The sequence below is a fragment of the Cryptomeria japonica genome, chromosome 8, assembly GCF_030272615.1.
Source record: "Cryptomeria japonica chromosome 8, Sugi_1.0, whole genome shotgun sequence".
Classification (NCBI taxonomy): domain Eukaryota; kingdom Viridiplantae; phylum Streptophyta; class Pinopsida; order Cupressales; family Cupressaceae; genus Cryptomeria; species Cryptomeria japonica.
This window is the reverse complement of record NC_081412.1, coordinates 559,677,380-559,697,501: the sequence shown is the minus strand read 5'-3', so window position 1 is coordinate 559,697,501 and position 20,122 is coordinate 559,677,380.

Genomic DNA, 20,122 nt, shown 5'->3' with positions numbered 1-20,122 from the left:
CAACTTCCACCTGGTATTAAGTCATCGGGTGACCTAGCAGAAGCATTTATTCAACATTTCTCCTACAATATAGAGACAGACATATCAGTCACTACTTTGTGCAACACTAAGCAAAAAGAAGGAGAGTCCTTTGCATCATTTTTATTTATTAATAGATATGGTGTTCCTCAACATGAATCTATACCAAGTGGTCCATATACATAGCATTACTACAGACCTCCTCCATATGAACATGTGTATGATCAATATCATCCATATATGCAACATGCTCCTCCTCCAATTGGTACCTCAAGCATGGGGTATGGTCCAAGAAGTCGATCTCCACCTAAGAGCAGTTTGGAACAACAAATCAAGGACTTACAAAAGAAAATGGAGGACATAAATACACCGAAGCCAACATACACAATGAGAGACATATGTCCTTATCCATTTGACAAGAGAATTCCAATGCCTCCTTTTCCTACACACTTTGTGACGCCTAAATTTGACAAGTATAGAGGAAAAGGGGATCCTAAGGCACACATAAGATAGTTTTTCACAGCTTGCATTGAGGTAGCAATAGAAGAGTCATATTTGATGAGATTATTCCCACAAAGCTTAGGTGATCAAGCTATGGAATGGTTCTCCCAACTTCCACTTGGTATTAAGTCATGGGGTGACCTAGCAGAATCATTTATTCAACATTTCTCCTACAATATAGAGACAGACATATCAGTCACTACTTTGTGCAACACTAAGGAAAAAGAAGGAGAGTCCTTTGCATCATTTTTGCAAAGATGGAGAAATCTAGCTAGCAGATGCTCTTGTGAAATTCCACAAAAACAAATGGTAGAGATGTTCACACAAAATGTTAACAAAGACATTGGCTATGACTTAAGGAAAGCTTGTTTGTCCACCTTCAAGGACGTCATTGAAAAAGGATTAGAACCAGAAAAGGTTCTAATTGAACAAGGAGTCATCAAGATATTCAAGGAAAACAAAGATGACTTTAAAGGGAAAGACAAGCCAAGATTTTGGAATAAAAACAAGAACATAGTCAATGATGGTGTTGTTGATGCCAACACAGTGGGACCCAAATTCATCTTTTCGGGATCAAGTTCTACAAATAATCAAGTGAATACTCAAACAACTTCCAGATCATGAAGGAAGTACACCCCATTGGGAGAACCACTTGAGTTAGTTTTCAAGAAGCTTGTGGCAAACAAGGTAATCACAGTTCCAGATTTTCCTCCATATGAACCAAAGGTTAAGCTGAATTGGTGGAATGATGATGAGTATTGTGAATTTCATAAGAGCAAGGGTCATAAGATAGGAAATTGTCATCGACTGAAGAACATCGTACAAGATCTCATTGATAGAGGTGACATTGAGATTGAGGGACACTTATCCAATCAAGAACATGAGATGTTTAAGGAACCATTCCCAAAGCATGACAAGGGAAAAGCCAAAGTCACAGATGATCAAGCCAACTATACTAGAGCACCTTGCAACTATGATTCAACTATCAATCATATCTCAATGGACAATCATATCTCTACTATTACCATCAAGAGCAAAAACCCTGAGAATCCTCCTCAGCGACCCAAGATTGTCCTAAGAGGTGTTGGATCTTCTTCCGAACCTACTTCTGAATGTCATGTTACAACCCGATGAGGTAAAATTACTTTGCTAGGTGCTTCAACTAAAAACACCGCTTCTTCATCAACCAAACCTGAGTATGATCTTGTAGAACAGTTAGGGAAGACACCCGCGCTCATCTCCATACTTGAACTCTTACACATATCCCCCGCTCATAAAGCTATTCTGGACAAAATCTTGAGAGACACCGCTGTTCCTACTGATCTAAACGTGGACCATTTTCAAGCCACGGTGGGATACCTTTCCATTCCACATTCCCTCACATTCATAGAAGCCGATGATGCCTCCATAAGTCAGCCACATAATGTGCCATTACATATTGAAGCCTTCATACATAAACATCGAATAAAGCGAGTCCTGATAGATGGAGGAGCTGGTCTAAACATTTGTACATTGAGCACTATCAAACAATTGGGATATTCCGATAAAGCTATGAATTCAACAAATCAAATCACCATCAAGGCATATGATGATGAAGAGCGCTCATCCAAGGGCACAGTCGCCTTACCTCTAAGAATTGGGCCAGTTACAAAGGATGTGGTTTGTCAAGTCCTGGATCTAGACCTCACTTATAATATATTGCTAGGATGTCCTTGGATTCATGAAATGAGGGTAGTCCCATCGACATATCACCAATGCATTAAGTTTCCTCAAAATGGAGTCAAAGTAACAGTTAACGGTGATCCTAATCCATTCATATATTGCAATAACCTGAGATCACATACAGAAACCATCATTCCCAGCAATCACGAAGTTGTCCCTTCTTCAGCATACATTGACCCTGAGTCATTGAAACCTTCGACATCAAAATAGGGTGAACTTAAAGGCAGATTTCAAGACAAAGGCATGGGAGAATACACTTTAAATCAGACCATGTATTTAAGACAAGTCATGAGCTCTCCAAAAGAATATGGAAGGCCACATCCTAACAAGCAAATATCCATCATGGTATTCAAATGGGATCCTACTACCTTTCAAAGATGGGGCGAACTGGAAGAGGAAGGTTTATACAAAATGCTCTACAAAGACATTGAAGATGACACACAAGATCAGATCAATATACCTTGTGAGAAATATGGCAAAGGCTTCAAGATTCTACAAAAATCCGGGTATGATGGAAAAAGCCCTCTTGGGTTACGCAAAGAAGGTGTTATGGAGCCCTTACAACCTGAATTGACTGTAAAAAGGGAATGCTTGAAGGGACTTGGTTTTCTAACTTCCAAGATCCATACTAAAAGGATAGAAGAAGCCTTACAAATCAAAGCTGCCAAAATTCAACAAGAGAATTGCTATTCCACAGATTCCAACGAATGGGAATGGGGTTCCCACAAGTCTTCCAGTGACTACGAGCTCACCGAGACATTCAGAGAGCCAGATGAACCCACAGAAGAGGAGGATTTTTATAACAAATTCAAAGTTGGTCAAGAAACAACCAATGAGGAGTCTACATAGTCCTTATCTCAAGGTTCTAGGTTGAAATCACATAGGATGAGAACACCTGTTTCGGAATGTGCTACTAGTGATGATAATTTGGATTCGCTCGTGATCGAGACTGATGAGGAGAATGCCATCGATGACCTCGATAATTACCTTGACATACCCAAATATAACCAAATCTTCGCTCTTGAACCCGCAAGCTCTGAAAACATTAAAGGCCTTCCCCTTGTTCACCATCAACTCATTGATTGGGATTATGAAGGACCAGCATAGTTTGACACATTCCAAAATGATGAAGCTGTTATTGACTATCTCGGCGTACGAGATGATCTTTCCCTCGGAGACCATAAAGTAGGATACACTATAGAAGTCAACAACATGGCATATTTTGGTGAGGGTGTCGGACCTTCCAGTCGGAAAAATCTGAAAATAAGAGCAAATCAAGGATCTTATGGTGAAAACCACACTGTGGCGCTATCTGATCCCAAAAAAGTAAAAAGAAAGGACGTATCTAAGGGCAAAAACCTCTTTGAGGCACCCGAAGATGGAAGGCTCGACATTCTCCTAGCCTCGTATGAGGAAAAATCATCCATGCTGGTAGAGGAGACTATCAAAACAAACATTGGTACGGAAGAGGTTCCACACAACATATTCCTGGCTAAATCATTGACAGAGTCCAAAAGGTCACAGTTCATAAGTTTCTTCAAGGAACGACAAATCAACTTTGCATGGTCATACGCTGATATGCCTGGACTAGATCCAGATTTGGTAGTGCATCATTTTACAGTCAAACCGAGGGCAAAGCCAGTGAAACAGAAATTAAGAAAAATGCATCCACAAGTGGCATTACTAGTCAAAGCAGAGCTGGAGAAGTTATTGGATGTTGGATTCATACGCCCAATTGATTATCCTAAATGGATCTCCAATTTAGTACCTGTTAGTAAACCGGATCGCAACATCAGAATATGTATAGATTTCAGAGACATCAACAAAGCTTGTCCGAAAGATGACTTCCCATTACCAAATATTGACTTGATTGTTGATCTCACGGTAGGTCATGAAATGTTATCATTAATGGATGGATTTTCTGGTTATAATCAAATAAGGATCGCACCCGAAGATCAACACAAAACATCATTCACTTGTCCTTGGGGAACTTTCTGTTGTTATGTCATGCCCTTTGGGCTAAAAAATGCAGGTGCTACGTATCAAAGAGCAATGACCACTATCTTTCATGATCTCATGCACATAACTATGGAAGATTATGTTGATGATCTCTTGGGTAAATCAATAGACAGAAATACACATTTGGCCATACTTTCAGTCGTCTTTGATCGGTTGGAAAAATACAAAGTAAGATTAAACCCCAAGAAATGTGTCTTTGGAGTAACCTCCGGGAAGCTCCTAGGATTCATTGTGTCCAAAAGAGGAATCGAAGCTGATCCAGCAAAAGTCAAGGCTATCTTGGACATGCAACCACCCAAAAATATCAGTCAACTTCGATCCTTACAAGGAAGACTCCAGTCCATTCGAAGATTCATAGCACAACTGGTAGATAAGTGTAATCCTTTTCAACACCTGCTACATAAAAATATCAAATTTAAATGGGATGATAACTGTCAACAAGCTTTTCAGACGCTCAAAGATTATCTTTTGAATCCGCCAGTTTTGATGCCACCAGTTCCAGATCAACTTTTGCTACTATACATATCAGCTACTCCAACAGCGCTAGGGGCACTCTTGGCGCAACAAATTTCTGAAGGCAAGGAAAAAGCCGTATACTATATCAGTCGTACATTGGTGGGATATGAGCTAAACTACACACCAATCGAGTGTGCATGTCTCACCGTGGTCTTTGCTTCACAAAAATTACGACATTACATGCTTACTCATAAGACTAAGTTAGTTGCAAGGATAGATCCATTGAAATACCTCCTCAATAAAGCAACACTTACTAGGCAGCTAGCCAAATGGGTAATGATACTTAGTGAATTTGACATCGAGTATGTGGATAGAAAAGCAATAAAAGGACAAGCCATCGTGTATCAATTAGCAGATGCCCCCATGATTGATGATGTCCCTCTAAATTCAGAATTTCCAGATGAATCCATTTTAACAATATCACATGCAAAGCCATGGCAACTATATTTTGACGGCTCATACACATAGCATGGGGCAGGAGCTGGTATTCTCTTTATAACTCCTCAAGGCGATTCTATACCAAAATCATACCGCTTATCATTTCCTTGCACTAACAATATAGTGGAATATGAGGCATTAACAACTGGATTACGAATTGCAGTTCAGTGGAAGATCCAGGAACTTCATGTTTTCGAGGATTCCCAACTTGTCATCCGTCAAGCAACTGATGATTACCAAACAAAAGATGAAAAATTACTGCCTTACAAGAAAATGGTGGATGATTTGAAACAACACTTCACAAAGATAGATTTTGAGCAGATACCAAGAGAGCAGAATCGTGCCGCAGATGCCATGGCTACAATTGCTTCACTGATTGATCTACCTCAAAATGAGACCTACTACGAGTTCTTGGTGGACAACTTGTTGGTTCCTTCATATGAGATCACTCCTACTGAAATGATATGCGTTGTTGGTCCCGAATCCTAGTTATATGGTTCCATTTTCACATACCTACGTGACAATACTTTACCTCCTGATCTATCAAATAACCAACGTCACACCTTCATTCGCCAATCCTCTCGATATGTCATTTTAGCTGATATCCTATACCGACGAGGTCTAGATGGCACTCTTCTTAGATGTTTAGAAAGTGAAGAAGCTCAGATTGCGTTACGTGAAGTGCATGAAGGGATATGTGGTCCACATGCTAGTGGTCCTACCTTGGCCAAGAAACTCATTAGGACTGGATATTACTGGCCCAATATGGAAAAAGACTCATATCAGTTTGTCAAGAAATGTAAGCAATGTCAAATTCATGGAGACCTCATACATGCGCCAGCACAAGAATTACAACCACTTGCGTCTCCTTGGCCCTTTTGTCAGTGGGGACTCGATCTCATAGGCAAGATTCACCCTCCTTCCTCTAATGGTCATAAATTCATTATCACTGCCACAGAGTATTTTACAAAATGGATTGAAGTCGTGCCTCTCACACAAGTCACTAGAAAATAGATTGCTACCTTCATCCTTAACTATATCATATGCCGATATGGTATTCCTGTTTCCATTATTACTGATAACGAGCATCCCTTCAAAAATCAGGATGTTCATGAACTCTATGAACGCTTCCATATTTCCCATCATTTCTCCACATCGTATCACCCCCAAGGTAATGGCCAAGCAGAGGCGTCTAATAAAACAATTCTTAAAATCCTCAAGAAGACAGTCGACGATGCTGGCCGTAATTGGCATATCCAACTCAATCCTGCACTTTGGGCCTATCGCACAAGTGTCTGCACACCTATAGGAGCTACACCCTATTCAATAGTCTATGGTTCTGAAGCCATCTTGCCTATTGAGGTTGAGCTACCCTCTTTACGGGTCTCTTTGCAAAACATCATCACTGATGAAGATTACAGGGTCTCTCGCTTACAAGAACTAGAACTACTGGATGAACGAAGACAAATTGCTTTTAATCATCTCAAGGCTTAACAACAACGAATGAGTCGCAGCTACAACCACAAGGTCAAGCCTCACACATTTGAGGTAGGTGACTTGGTTCTCAGAGAAAACCCCAAGAATCAGCAAGACAGAGAGAAGAAGGGCAAGTTCGAACCAAATTGGCTTGGTCCTTACATCATTACAGCAGCATATGGATCTGGGGCATATCAGCTCTCAACTACAGAAGGTGAACCTTTGGAGGATCCTATCAACAACATACACCTTCGTAGGTTCTACACATAGCTCTTCAGAATATCCTAATTCAAAAATATAAAAAAAAATTATAAAACAAAAAAATCGTTACTTGGTGAAAACCTGGCAAACAGGTGCTTTGTGACACAAAAAACATTGAAAAATCGAAAAAAGTAAAGAGAAATAATTTCGTCCAATGGTGAAAACCACTTCGGTGGCGCCCTAGGCAAGTACCATGGTGAAAACTAGGTCATCAGCGCCATGTGTAGAGACATTGCTCCTCCCTCCTTCAGGATTCAATTTCATCATTTCACTTTGCACACACTCACAACCTATTCATCCATAATAAACTTACCCATTCCCATCATGGCTTGTTATTGATCTACCCAAGATTGGTTAGCCATTCATAATAACCTCCCTTTTTGCCTCCCTTTCCATCCATAATAAATCAAATCCTATCTGTGGCTAAGGAAAATCCCACGTCTAGTGATGGGTGTGGAACTGAGAACATCACATGTTTCGAGGAGTACAGTTTCTTCTAGCTTCCTTCAGTCTATCTGCGCACAATCTGTAATAAAGCAACATTTGCATCACAGATCCACAATAAAGTTTCATCTTCTCCACAATAAAGTATCAGTTTCATGGATTCAGTCAGTTTTAGATGAGACACAGCAGCAACAATGGGCTTCAACAAATCAAATCTTTCAACAGACTCAGACAACATATGATTCAGTGCTATCTATCCTTTCTGTGAAAGTAAACATTGTGACCACAATCAAATAAGACTTATACAAGTGACAAGAGACACTAAACTTGAGGACTACAGTGGATGTTGGTGTCGAGTCTTGGTTTTCTTTTGATTTTATCTTTTGGTAAAATGTCTTTTAGCTTTTTCAGGATGTCTCTGACTAGAGATTCTATCTCCAGGATGTCTTTGACTAGAAAGGCGAGGATGGGGTATCGTCACCTATTTGTATTTTCTATCTGTGGATTGTTTCTTAGTAATGCTATGACTTGTCCAAGGATATGAGGACACTGTGAGTCTAGTATGAATTGGGGCATTCCTTGTTTCTGACTGTCTTATCTTCATGAAAACAGGTGCAATGACTTTCTGGGTCAAACATATGTCTCGATTGTCATAACCTATTTTTCCATAATAAAGCTCAATGATAATAACGCACAAGAAGCTCTTTCACTTTCATATCTTCTGTCTTCTATCCCCCTTTCTTGATTGACTTCCATCGTCCTTCTCGAGTCCGCATAGCCTGCTATCACATGACTGAGTATAATGACACACCAAAAACATTTGCATCTCATGTAGTTGCACCTGCATTACCACATATAAGCATTTCATACACACATATAGATATCACAACTGCATCACATCCTGCACACAACACCTGTTAGCACAATTTACATTTGCATTATCATATTCATTTGCATGACATACATTCACATTTGCATCATGCATACACATATATAAAACATAAAAGAACAAAATATATTGCATTGCATCATATACATATTTGCATCCATATCATAAGCATCACATAGAAACATACATCATTAAACATCTCATCACATAGGTACACATGCATATAGCTACCGCAAAAATGAATCATCTCATATATATAATCATAAGTGTCATGATACAATGATGTCAAAAATACATATGGCTACAAAAGCACCTGCAGATGTCTACAATACAAAACAATGGTACAAAACTGATACAATGGGAGCCCTCTAAGGCTATGATGAACTCCCTCCCTTGGAGCCACCTGGCCTCGACGGAATCTGAGCCCCCGAAGGACCCACCCTAGGATCATCCTGCCTGCCCCCTCTATCTGGTGGTGGTGGAGGACCCATGACCCCACCACTCGATGCCTGCCTCCTCCGACTCCATCTCATAGCTGTCACTGTACGTGACGGTCTATGGAAGCTCCTCGCCCGCTGATCTACCAGCACTGCACCGTAGTAGAGGTCCCTCCAATATCCTATCTCCTCTCCATCCCACAGGACATATGCATATCCTGCCCCTGTGTCCTCCGCCACCTGCCTCCCTGCCCTCAGCACTGTCTCAGTCTCTGTGTAGCGCTGAATCGCCTGATCTCTCTCCCACTCAGTATCCCTGAGCCTCATCCTGAGTCGGTCTCTCTCCCTCTCCAGATCCTGTATCTCATCTGCTTGGCCCTGGCCAATCTCCCTGAGCTCAATCAGCTCATCCTCCTCTAGATCCCCACCCTCTGCCTCTGCTTGTGGCTCTCCCTCTGCAGGCGCCTGCCCCTGTATCGGTACCTATACTGGTGCCTGTACGGGTACATGTCTCTGTACATGCCTCTATACCTGTCTCTGTACATGCCTCTATCCCTGTCCCTATCCCTGTACCTATCCCTGTCCCTGTCTCTGCCTGGGACCCTGTGCTGCTGGTACCTGTAGGGGTAATCCACTGCGACCCCTCACCACCCAAGCCTGCCGCTCCTCTCCACCCTCTCTCTGAGGTGCAACCCTCCTCTCTCCAACTACTCCCCTTCGCCTCTTTCGGCCTCTACCCCCATCACCTCCGCCATCATCATCGTCCCCACCTCCATCTCCATCCAACAGCTCCCCTAGATCTGTCAGTCGTGAGAATGGATGCTCCGCCCAATATGCTGAATACTTGGCATCCATCCCGGCATCCTTGATCTCTAGCCACATGTCTCAGGGTAGGGGTACCATCTCTACCAGCTGTGTGACTACCTAATCATATGACAGTAGAGGCCCAAACTGCGCCTGATCCCTAACTATACGGGCATACATACTTGAGCCTCGTGGCATCCTCTGGATCCTGCCATACTGCCTACATACCCTATCCACAAGCTACCTCTCTAATACATAGGGCATCCACCCAATCAGGTACCTACTCCGGAAGGTGTATGGTAGCTCCACTGCGTCATCCTCCCACTCCTCGTAGCCTAGATATGGTCTCCATATGACCACATCAATATCATCCAGCACTCGCCGCCAATGCTCTAACCTGCCAATCCGCGGCTGCGAGGTGATCATGTCGTACAAATGTACAAAACTGCGTCCATGTCCCTTGCCTCAGAAGTGTATCAGCCTCGTCACTAGCAGATGCTCATAGGCCCATACCTGCAATAGTGTCACCCCGCAGCCCAATCCCACTGACCCGTGATAAACAAACTGGTGAAGCTCATAGTATAGGTGGGCCAACACACATGGTCCCCAAGCATATCTGGTGTGATGTGTCACCAGTGTCTCCAGTGCTCCCCCCAAGCCCACAGCCAATCCCCGTGTCGCCCTGTCTGGGCATAGAAATCCACTGATCGCTTCTCTGATCATAGCCGGCAATGCTAACCCTGTGGCGGTCATGGTGTCTCATGCCACGTGTCCTGCCCTCATCTCCAGTCCGGGATCCTGGAACACCCATCTCAATGCCTCCTTGTCTCCATCATGATCATATGGAATCAAATCTCCATCAATCGGTATCTGTAGAATCCTGTAGACATCCTCAAGGGTGACTGTCATCTCACCCATCGGCAAATGGAAGGTGCACGTCTCCAAGTGCCATCTCTCAGCAAGCACAGTCAGCAAACCCATGTTTGCCCGAAACTCAGGCACATACAATATATGTCTCAAACCCATCTCCTCAATGGCAGCTCTATCCTGAAATGACAACTCAGGTCATAATCTCTGTGTCGACGGGAATCTCTCCCGTGACTCCAACATAGGCAAATACTCCTGCAGTCAAGCAAATCAATCATGTTAGTCATGGTGGCATTCACTGTTTATCACAAAATGCTACTCACTATCTAAATGCATATGGTTATCTACCCTAGTGACACTCACTGTTCATCACAAAGTGTTGCTATTTATCCTAGTGGTACTCCCTGTTCATCACAAAGTACTACATGTGTGACACTCACTGTTCATCACAAAGTGTTACTCACATTTGCACTCCCTGTTCATCACAAAGTGCTGCTCATACTTTGGGTACTCACTGTTCATCATAAAGTACTCTATCTTGGTACTCACTGTTCATCACAAAGTGCCTTGATCTATCCTAGTCTTCCTAGAGGACCTGCTTGAGTGTATCCTCTCAGCAGCTTATCCAATCGACAGCGTATGTTCATCACAGAACTGTCGATTTGACCTCGAAGACCAAAACTTGCATTTTTTTCAACACAAACGTGCTTGACTGACACAAACGCACCTACAGACTGCACAAGCGTGCCTGAAAAACATAGACACGCCTGTATGACATAGACATGCCTAGGCTGTGCATAAATGCGACTGTACTACGCAGACGCCCCTGCACATCGCAGATGTGCCCGCATTCGATGCAAATGCGGTTCCAGATGCAAACGCGCCTGGCACCGACACAGACGCGCCTTGCAGACACAGACGCATCTGGCACCGACGCAGACGCAGTTAAACGGTTTTTGACATTTTTTAGCCCTACTTCTAAGCGCATTTATTGCTCTAACTAGCATGCATTAATGACAAAATTAAATGCATCAAAGTACAAGGAGGCTTGGTGGTACTTACCGGCTCTCCTGCCTCTACTGGCCTCTGAAATCGACGAACACAGTCGAATCTATGCACAAAAGCCATCGCTGCTAACTGCTCCTACTCTTTTCTCACTCTGCACTTTGATCTCATGAATGTGTAGATGACAATGAGGATGTATTTTCCCCCGTGGTCTATCTTATAGCCTACCCTAGCCTTAGCCTTCATTTCCCGAGTCAGTCTTCATTATCCCGTGACTTTGTCACTTTATCTGGTCAATCCATTCTAGCCTTTCTTTCTTATCGAGAGATTGTGTGCAATCTTTCCAAACATTTTCATCCAATCTCTCGAGGGGGTATATCATTCCCATTCTGGGGCAACTATGTATCAGTTCATCTTATCTTCTTTGAAACAACGCGACAAGCCGCATTGTCTCAAAGAGGGGCAAAATGTAGACACCTAAAATTGTCCAGTCTAATTAAATAAATATTTTATTTATTTAATTATCTAAGCTTAATTCTTCTATTAATTAAATAAATCTTTATTTATTTAATTAATTCATTTATCCTCTTCTAGCCTTATTTCTCATTTAAATAAATACATTTATTTATTTAAATTATCCTTTTCCTAAATTAAATAAATATCTTATTTATTTAATTGATCCCACTTCTTCTATTAATTAAATAAATCTTTATTTATTTAATTAATTCATTAACCTTTTCTACCCATGACACATGTCATTCATCTCTTAATTCCTACACTACCTACCTCTTTCATTATTCTATTATTTCTTCTACCTACCCTCTAATCCTAGCCGACCTCCTTTTTACACCTCTCAATCTTATCCCTCCATTTCATATTGTGTCTTCTATTTAAAGAGATGCTTCCTTCATTATCAAACCCTAATGATCATTTTTTACTACACTACGATCCTACTTGCAACCACATTCCGTTCTTTATTGAGCTCTTGTGCACATAAAATCTGAGAACAAATATATCAAGCAAGATCAATGGAGATAGGAAGAATGGAGATCAAAACCCTATTGGACATGTGATATTATAATCTTTGTGATTTTGTTTTATTTACATTGTCTTAGGTAATCTTCATATGTTATGGTGGATCTTTGTTGTTGTTAGGATAGGGTTTGGTGGTTGAATTCATTTAGCCTTTCAATTCTGTTATTATTGTATCCATTTTCACCATATACACTATCCAATTATAAATATCCTCTAATGAGAAATATCCTATGTTGGTATTTTGGTATGGTTTTGTGATTGATGTCAACACCTGCTAAATACACCTACTTTGGAGATCCAACAACATTCACCGGCAATCAGTAAACTATTCAAACAATCACCGATATATTGTTAACTAGCAGGATATAATGTTCACCGGTACCTACAATGACATAGAAGACACTTGGTAATGTCGAAGACATCATGTGGACACTTTTCCTTGAAGTAATATCATTGCTATATTCTTATTTGCATATTTGCTTTTACCGACAAATAGGTCTAGGTTATCTAGGGTTACACCAACAGGTTTATCTTTTCCAGATCAGAATGGCATGCTATGGAGATGATTTATTATTGTTATAAAAGAATTAAGCCGACATGTTCAATCGGTTATTGCATCGGATATTGTATTATTTGTAAAATGTTTTTTTGTAATATCTTGTAGAGCCGACCTACTAAAATTGGTCTTAGGGTATGGTATAAATGTAAGATCTTATTTGTAAGATCAACTGTGGAATATGAAAAAGATTTAAGGAAGGATATATGTGAGATCAAGCAAAGATATACACGAAGACATCATTTGAAGGTGAAGTTAGGTTTTTGTAGAAGCATATCAGCATTACACCAGTACTGAATCTAGCATATGAAGATGCTATTTTGTGCAGTACATTCTCATTGGATTTAACCATCCAACTGTAGTCAGTGTGACTCCCATTTGTGTTTGAGTAGTGAGCTCTAGGCTATTGGCCTTTCTGCATGTGCAGACCCCTCTTTATACACTTACTATCTGCAGTAGTATCATCTAATTGTGGGTAAGGTTTCCCACCGTGGTTTTTCCCCTTACAGGGTTTCCACGTACAAATATTTGTGTCGTGTGTTGTGGTTGACTTTGTCCTTATGTTTCATGCATTAATTCTTACCAGTACAACATTTCCTGTTAACACTATTTACCAGCATATTTAACTGTCTTACCGGTATTAAGCATTAAGTTGGTTAATAAGATTTTGGTTTGAATTTATTAGACAACTGATTCACCCCCCCCCTCTCAGTTGTCCCCGGGACCTACATCCTATAATTAGAATTCTAACTAGCCTCTCATGAGAACTCTCCTCTAATGATAATTATAACTAGCCATTATTTTATAGATCTATATATCTAGATATCTATCTATCCATAATTATAGAGATATACAGAATTTTCTATAGCTAGATATGACCCCATCATCAATAACATTCTTATTTTTAGGCCGGGGAACCAAAGTCCATGTATTATTTTTCTCAATCTGATCTAATTCTTCTTCCATAGCTTTCAACCAATATTCATCTTTACATGCCTCAATTATAGATACCAATCCAAATTGTGAAATTAAACATACCTTATTAGTTGCCAGTCGTCTTCTTGTCATTACTCCATTGTTCTTATCCCCAATGATCTGATCTTCTGAATGATTCGATCTCACATACCTAGGAGTCCTCTACCTCTCTGTTCCTCTTCCCTATTCTTCAATCACTGTAGAATTCTCTGATACTGCTAGAGTAACGAGCTCAACACTTTGTTCTGGTAAAGGTGCTACTGGTTTGGATATAATCATTTCCACTATTGGTTCCTTCTCATAAACTTTGACTTGACTTATGTTCAGCTCATTTACTTTGACATAAAAACTCTCCACAATTTTCTAGAATCTCTTGTTATAACATCTATATGCCTTTCTTTCATTAGAATAAGCAATATATATGCCTTCATCACATCTAGGATCAAATTTACCAAGGATGTCATCTCTCTTGATATCATATCTACTACCAAAGATTCTGAAATACTAAATTGTAGGTGTATTGTCAAACCATAATTCATAAGGTGTCTTACCGGTTTCTCCTTTGATATGCACTTTGTTGAATGTATAAACTATTGTGCTCATTGCTTCTCTCAAGTAGATATGAGGTAGACTAGCTTCCATCATCATTGTTCTAGCAGCATCCAAGATAGTTATGTTCTTCCTTTTGGTTGGTTCCCAAAATCGATGATAGATTTACACTGCTTACAGGGCAGAGACCAAGTTGATTTCCTCCAAATATCTATGGAGAGCCACCTCCAACTATCAATATCTGCTAGGCTTGGACCAACAATAACAAGGACAAATAGTCCTTCTGCGCTTTAGGCTCTACAAAACCAAGGAGGGTGATCCCTTCAGTAAGAAATTTCTGCTCTCGGTGAGGATACTCAGGAACTTATTGAAAACAAAGTAGATTATCTCATAGTAAGACTCAATAGAAAGGGAGAATTATCAAGGATGGAAAATCCTTTAGTGATCCTCGACCTTACTCTAGAGTATGAGAGAGGGTGAGACTACTTTCAGAAAATACACAAATCTTAGCAAATGATTGTTCCGATATTTATAAGATTCGCTCTGAGAGATCATAAAGAAGATAAAACCAAAAACTAATAACCTAATGAGATTTCCTAGCGAATACTAGTGCCTTCTTCATTTGGGCTACAGAGTCTATAAAAAGTGTTATTGAAAATATGATAAAATTTCATCTAATAGCTGGTCTAGCCTGAAACAATACTACCTTACAATATTGCTTTCCTTATAATCCTTCATCTGAACTACTTATCAAATCCTATGGAGAGCCTTATTTCCTCTATAATCTTATTCAAGCATTTTAATTAACCCCTTGGACTAAAGCCTTGAATAGAAGAATGCATACATCATAACAATACAATAAGCAAATGAAACCCTTGATCCCATTTTCTTAAAAGAAGATAAAATCACACACAAGAGAGTAAAGATTAGGAAACTATATTTGCATTAATATCATAAGCTATCTTTTATCAGATGATAGCCAACAAATTCAAATGAAAGAATGACCCATTTGAAAAAGGGGAACCTGCAACTATTCTATTACATTTGTGCTCTGCAAACTAACATTATAGTCTATTTTACTTCCTACGACTCTCTAGAACTATTTCGAACCTAACCTTGTAGAAAAGATCTATTTTACAGAGATCTTTCACAGAAAATTTGGACCCTAACTAATGGCCATGAATTCCCTTTTATAGAAAACAAGGGAGTGAAAAGCTTTAGTCCATAAGATACTTGTCAATAAAACTGATCCTTAAAGGCTATACACAATTCTTGTTACAAATCACTCCTTATCCACATGATGGCGCCCGTGATGAGGTGGAACCAAAATTTCCAACTGATTATTGGTAGAAACAAAAATACTTGAAATGTGCTAATATCAACCAGACACTCCTGAATGGACCCTAAGACACTTAGTTTGTTCCATAGCATTTCTCTTCCTGAAAAGGAAAATAGATCTCAGCATGAAACAAGAGTTTCCCTCAAAATTAAAGGAAAATCTCCAACCTTTATACCCCAGATCAGAGAAAATGGAAAGAGGAACTTGGGGGTAAATAGGATTTGTTGAGAAGGCATTGCAGCTTCCTTGATGCTGCAGAGATGACTGGCTACCGATCGTCACTTAAACAAATCCTTCTTTTAGTTTTCCATGAGCTTCCTCTTGGAACACTCTGCCAATGAAATGCAAAGTAAGAGCAGAGAATAGGCCTGAAGTGACTTTTCTTGAAAAGAAAAGGATTTCACACTCCCTCTGGCAATCTCCTGAGATTTCACATCCCCTCTGAAAATGAACAACATTAAATCCAGAGAAAGATCATCCATCCTATGTCACAAAATATGCAATGACTCCATTCATAGTTTTGTTCGAACACCATCCTCTTACTGATGAAAAACTGTTCTCAGAAAAATGAAGAAACTTGTATTTGTTTCTACCCATTTTGTCATCTGCCTAGTGAATTTATAACCATAAATTCCTTTCAATATGGTGGTGTTAATCCATGTTAATAATCATCACTTTGATATCTTCTACTCAGCTTGTTAGCAATGCATTCTAGCAAATATGCCTATAACTCAAGTCATCACCATTTTCTAGGCCATCACTCTATTGCCACTGCAATGCATTCACCTTACATGAATGATTTTATTCTGATCTTATTCCTCTTTTTAGTGTACAATCTCCTGCTTCATGATTTATATCAACAAGAAAATCTATGAATTCATTAGAGAACTCATGATTCATCACACCTAAACTGGAAGCTTATCCAAATCCCTTCACATCTTTGAGCTATCAACTTTGACTATCCAATCAATCCTGAATCGACAAGTCTGAATCCCATTCATTCTACCCCTTCCAGTGAGCTATGACCGGTGCCTCCAAAATCCTTCCAAACTTCTCATTTGAAACTCAGCCGCAGATCTCATCCAACCTGGCAAATTTAATAGCCATTTCTTGCCAACTTAGGAATTTAACTTTCCAACTGTATCTATGGACCCACAAAATCCTGACAGGTCAGTGCCATATCATCCTTCGACCAAGTTCCATCAGCAACCTCCCTACAAGCCTTCCTAATTAGCCAGGGACACATGGCATCATCTTGTGATGTTGCAGTCTATAATCTCCCTGCAACTTCCATCGCGGGAATATGAGGGTTGTCTAATCTATTCAATCTTTACTGCTTTGCATACCGCCCATCAACTCCTCCAGGATATAAAGTCAAGCACATTTTTCCTCAGGATAAAATATCCTCATTCATTCTGAGCATGTGCAAATTTATGGGACTATTAGTAGACCGACCTTTACCAACTGTGAACTGGTATTACAAAACTTTCAACTCATTACGCTGCTAACCCTATCAATTTCCATTGATAACACGCAGTACAATTTCGTGATGCTGTGGTTATTAAAATCATTGCATCTTTGATCATGGGGAAGTGCTAGCCATTGGATCTATCCTTTTTTTAATAGATGGTCGGGGTATTTAGGACTTTCCAGACTTAAGAAGGTATAAGCGCGAGCATAAGTATTTTTAAAAAGGGATTGGTAATAGGGAAGTTATGCGCTTGACTTAGGGAAATTTTATTTCACAAACTAATTGACCAATATTTTACTTAGGGAATAAGATGGCCCCGCTCATAGAAAGGGTACCCTCAGTTTTAAGTGGGAAAAAGTAACAATAAAATATATCACTTCTAGGGTTTTCTTCACAAAAATGTAAGAAGTTTTGATAAACCCTAAACCCTAGACCTTGAATAATTCACAGAGGATATAAGTAAAAACCAGAAAATCAATTTTTTGTGGCTTAAATTTGAAAATTTCATGCAATCAATTTTCAAGGCTATCACTTTCCACAACTCCATTCTGCTAAGGTGTCCAGGGAGCAGAAAATTGTCTTCTTATACCATGCTTCTCACAAAAGTTATTAAACTCACCATATGTGAATTCTCCACCATGATCTGACCTCAAATATTTGATCTTCAATCCTATCTCATTTTCCACTTTAGCCTTAAAGATTTTAAACTTCTCAAATGCTTAATATTTTCCCTTTAGAAAAGTAACCCACATCATTCTAAAATAATCATCAATGATTAGCATGAAATATCTATCACCTTGAAAATTTTTAACTCTAGCAGGGCCACATAAATCAGTATGGATAAGATCAAGAACATCATTTGATTTATCTTGTATACTCCTAAAAGAGGATCTAACCTATTTACCCATTTGACATTCTTTACACACCGGATTATAGGGCCTCATAATCTTAGGTATATCTCTAACTGCCTTAGTTGAACTGATCTTCACAATGCAATCAAAAATCACATGACACACCCTTTTATGCCATAGACAACTCTCATCAATCTTTGTAATCAAACATGTCTTCTCATCAAAATTCAAATGAAATATATTACCTTTAGTCTGTGTATTGGTTGTAATCTCCAAACTAGATCTATTAATGATTTTGCATTTTCCATCTTTGAACTATAATTGAAATCCCTTATCCACCAATTGTTCCACACTCAAAAGATTGTGCTTCAAACCTTCAACATAATAAACATTATTAGTATTGTTCTTACCATCTAATGATATAGTTCCTTTTCCTTTGATCATACATGCTTTGTCATCTCCAAATCTAACTAGACCGCCATCAAGTTCTTGCAAACATAGAAACTTCCCTTTATCTCCAGTCATATGATGTGAACAACCACTTTCAATTACCCATTCATTATTGTCTTCAATTTTAGTAGAAAGTACCTTCTCTTTAGGTACATTCTTTTCCAGTGCCGAATCATATTCCTTGATAGCCAGGAACACCCATTCCTTCCCATTATCAGAACCACTAGCAGAGTCTTCTGCTGGTTCATCATCAAAATCAGTAATGCCTTCCTCATCCGCTATGTAGCATGATTTGTCTTTGTTTTTCTTGTACTTATACTTGTTCTGATATCCAAGGTTAGTCTTAAAAGATCTTCTAACTCTTCTTCAAATCTTGACTTCCTTTTAGGACATCTAGATGCAATAATTTCATCTTTTCTCAGAGTTCCACCACAACATTGAATTCCCATAACAATCTCATTTACCCTTTCCATGAATGCAATAATCCTTTCATCTTCTTCCATCTTCAAGGTTTCATATCTCACCCAATAACCATTAAGTTTAGGAATCTTCATTGTAGGCTCACCTTCATTAAGAGTCTCCAACTTGTCCCATATAGCCTTTCTAGATGATTTGTCAGTTAATCCCATTATTTGTTGATCAAAAAGTGCACACAAGAGGGCTTCTCTTGTTAGAATAACCAGTGAATAATTGAGAGGGGGGGTGAATCAATTGTTAACATATTATATCATTTAATCTACTTAATAACCTTTAACCAAATTAAGTACCGGTAAAGCAGAAACAGATACTGGTAAACAATACAACTTAATAATTAAATAGATTATCAATGCAAAGCAACCATACCACATAACACCATTATTTGCATGTGGAAAAACTAGAAAGGGAAAACCCATGATGGGAAGCCTACCCATAGTCAGATGATAGTTATGTAGAAAGTATGTGATACAATGAGGGGCTTGCACATGCAGGAAGGCACAATGCCTAGAGCATACTGCTCATTACAAAAGAGTCTCACTAACTACAGAGAGGTTAAAACCACCTCAAGATAAATGGACAACAATCCAGAATAATGAACTACCAAAGATAGCATCTACCATGCCTAATTACAGTCCCAGTTAAGCTCAATGTCGAAGGCCTCTGACCTCTTCGTTAATCCCAAATCTATCACCTATGATCAACCAAATCTCCTTTGCATATGATATTACATTTCAAGACCACTAACATCTCTTCACATTTTTATCCTATGATCTACAATGAGATCATACATCATTTTATACCAACCCTAAACCACTTAGGTTGGCCACCTAAAAGATATTACAATAAGATCATTACATAAATCCATACTAAAATGATATGCCATGTCAGCATAAGACCAAAACAATAATAACCAATCCATAAAATATCTCGAGACATCCCGGTAACATGTCGAGAACACATTATCATGATACCGGTCTATAACCTAGATAGGTACTAGACCTAACCCGGCTCCACCACGCTAA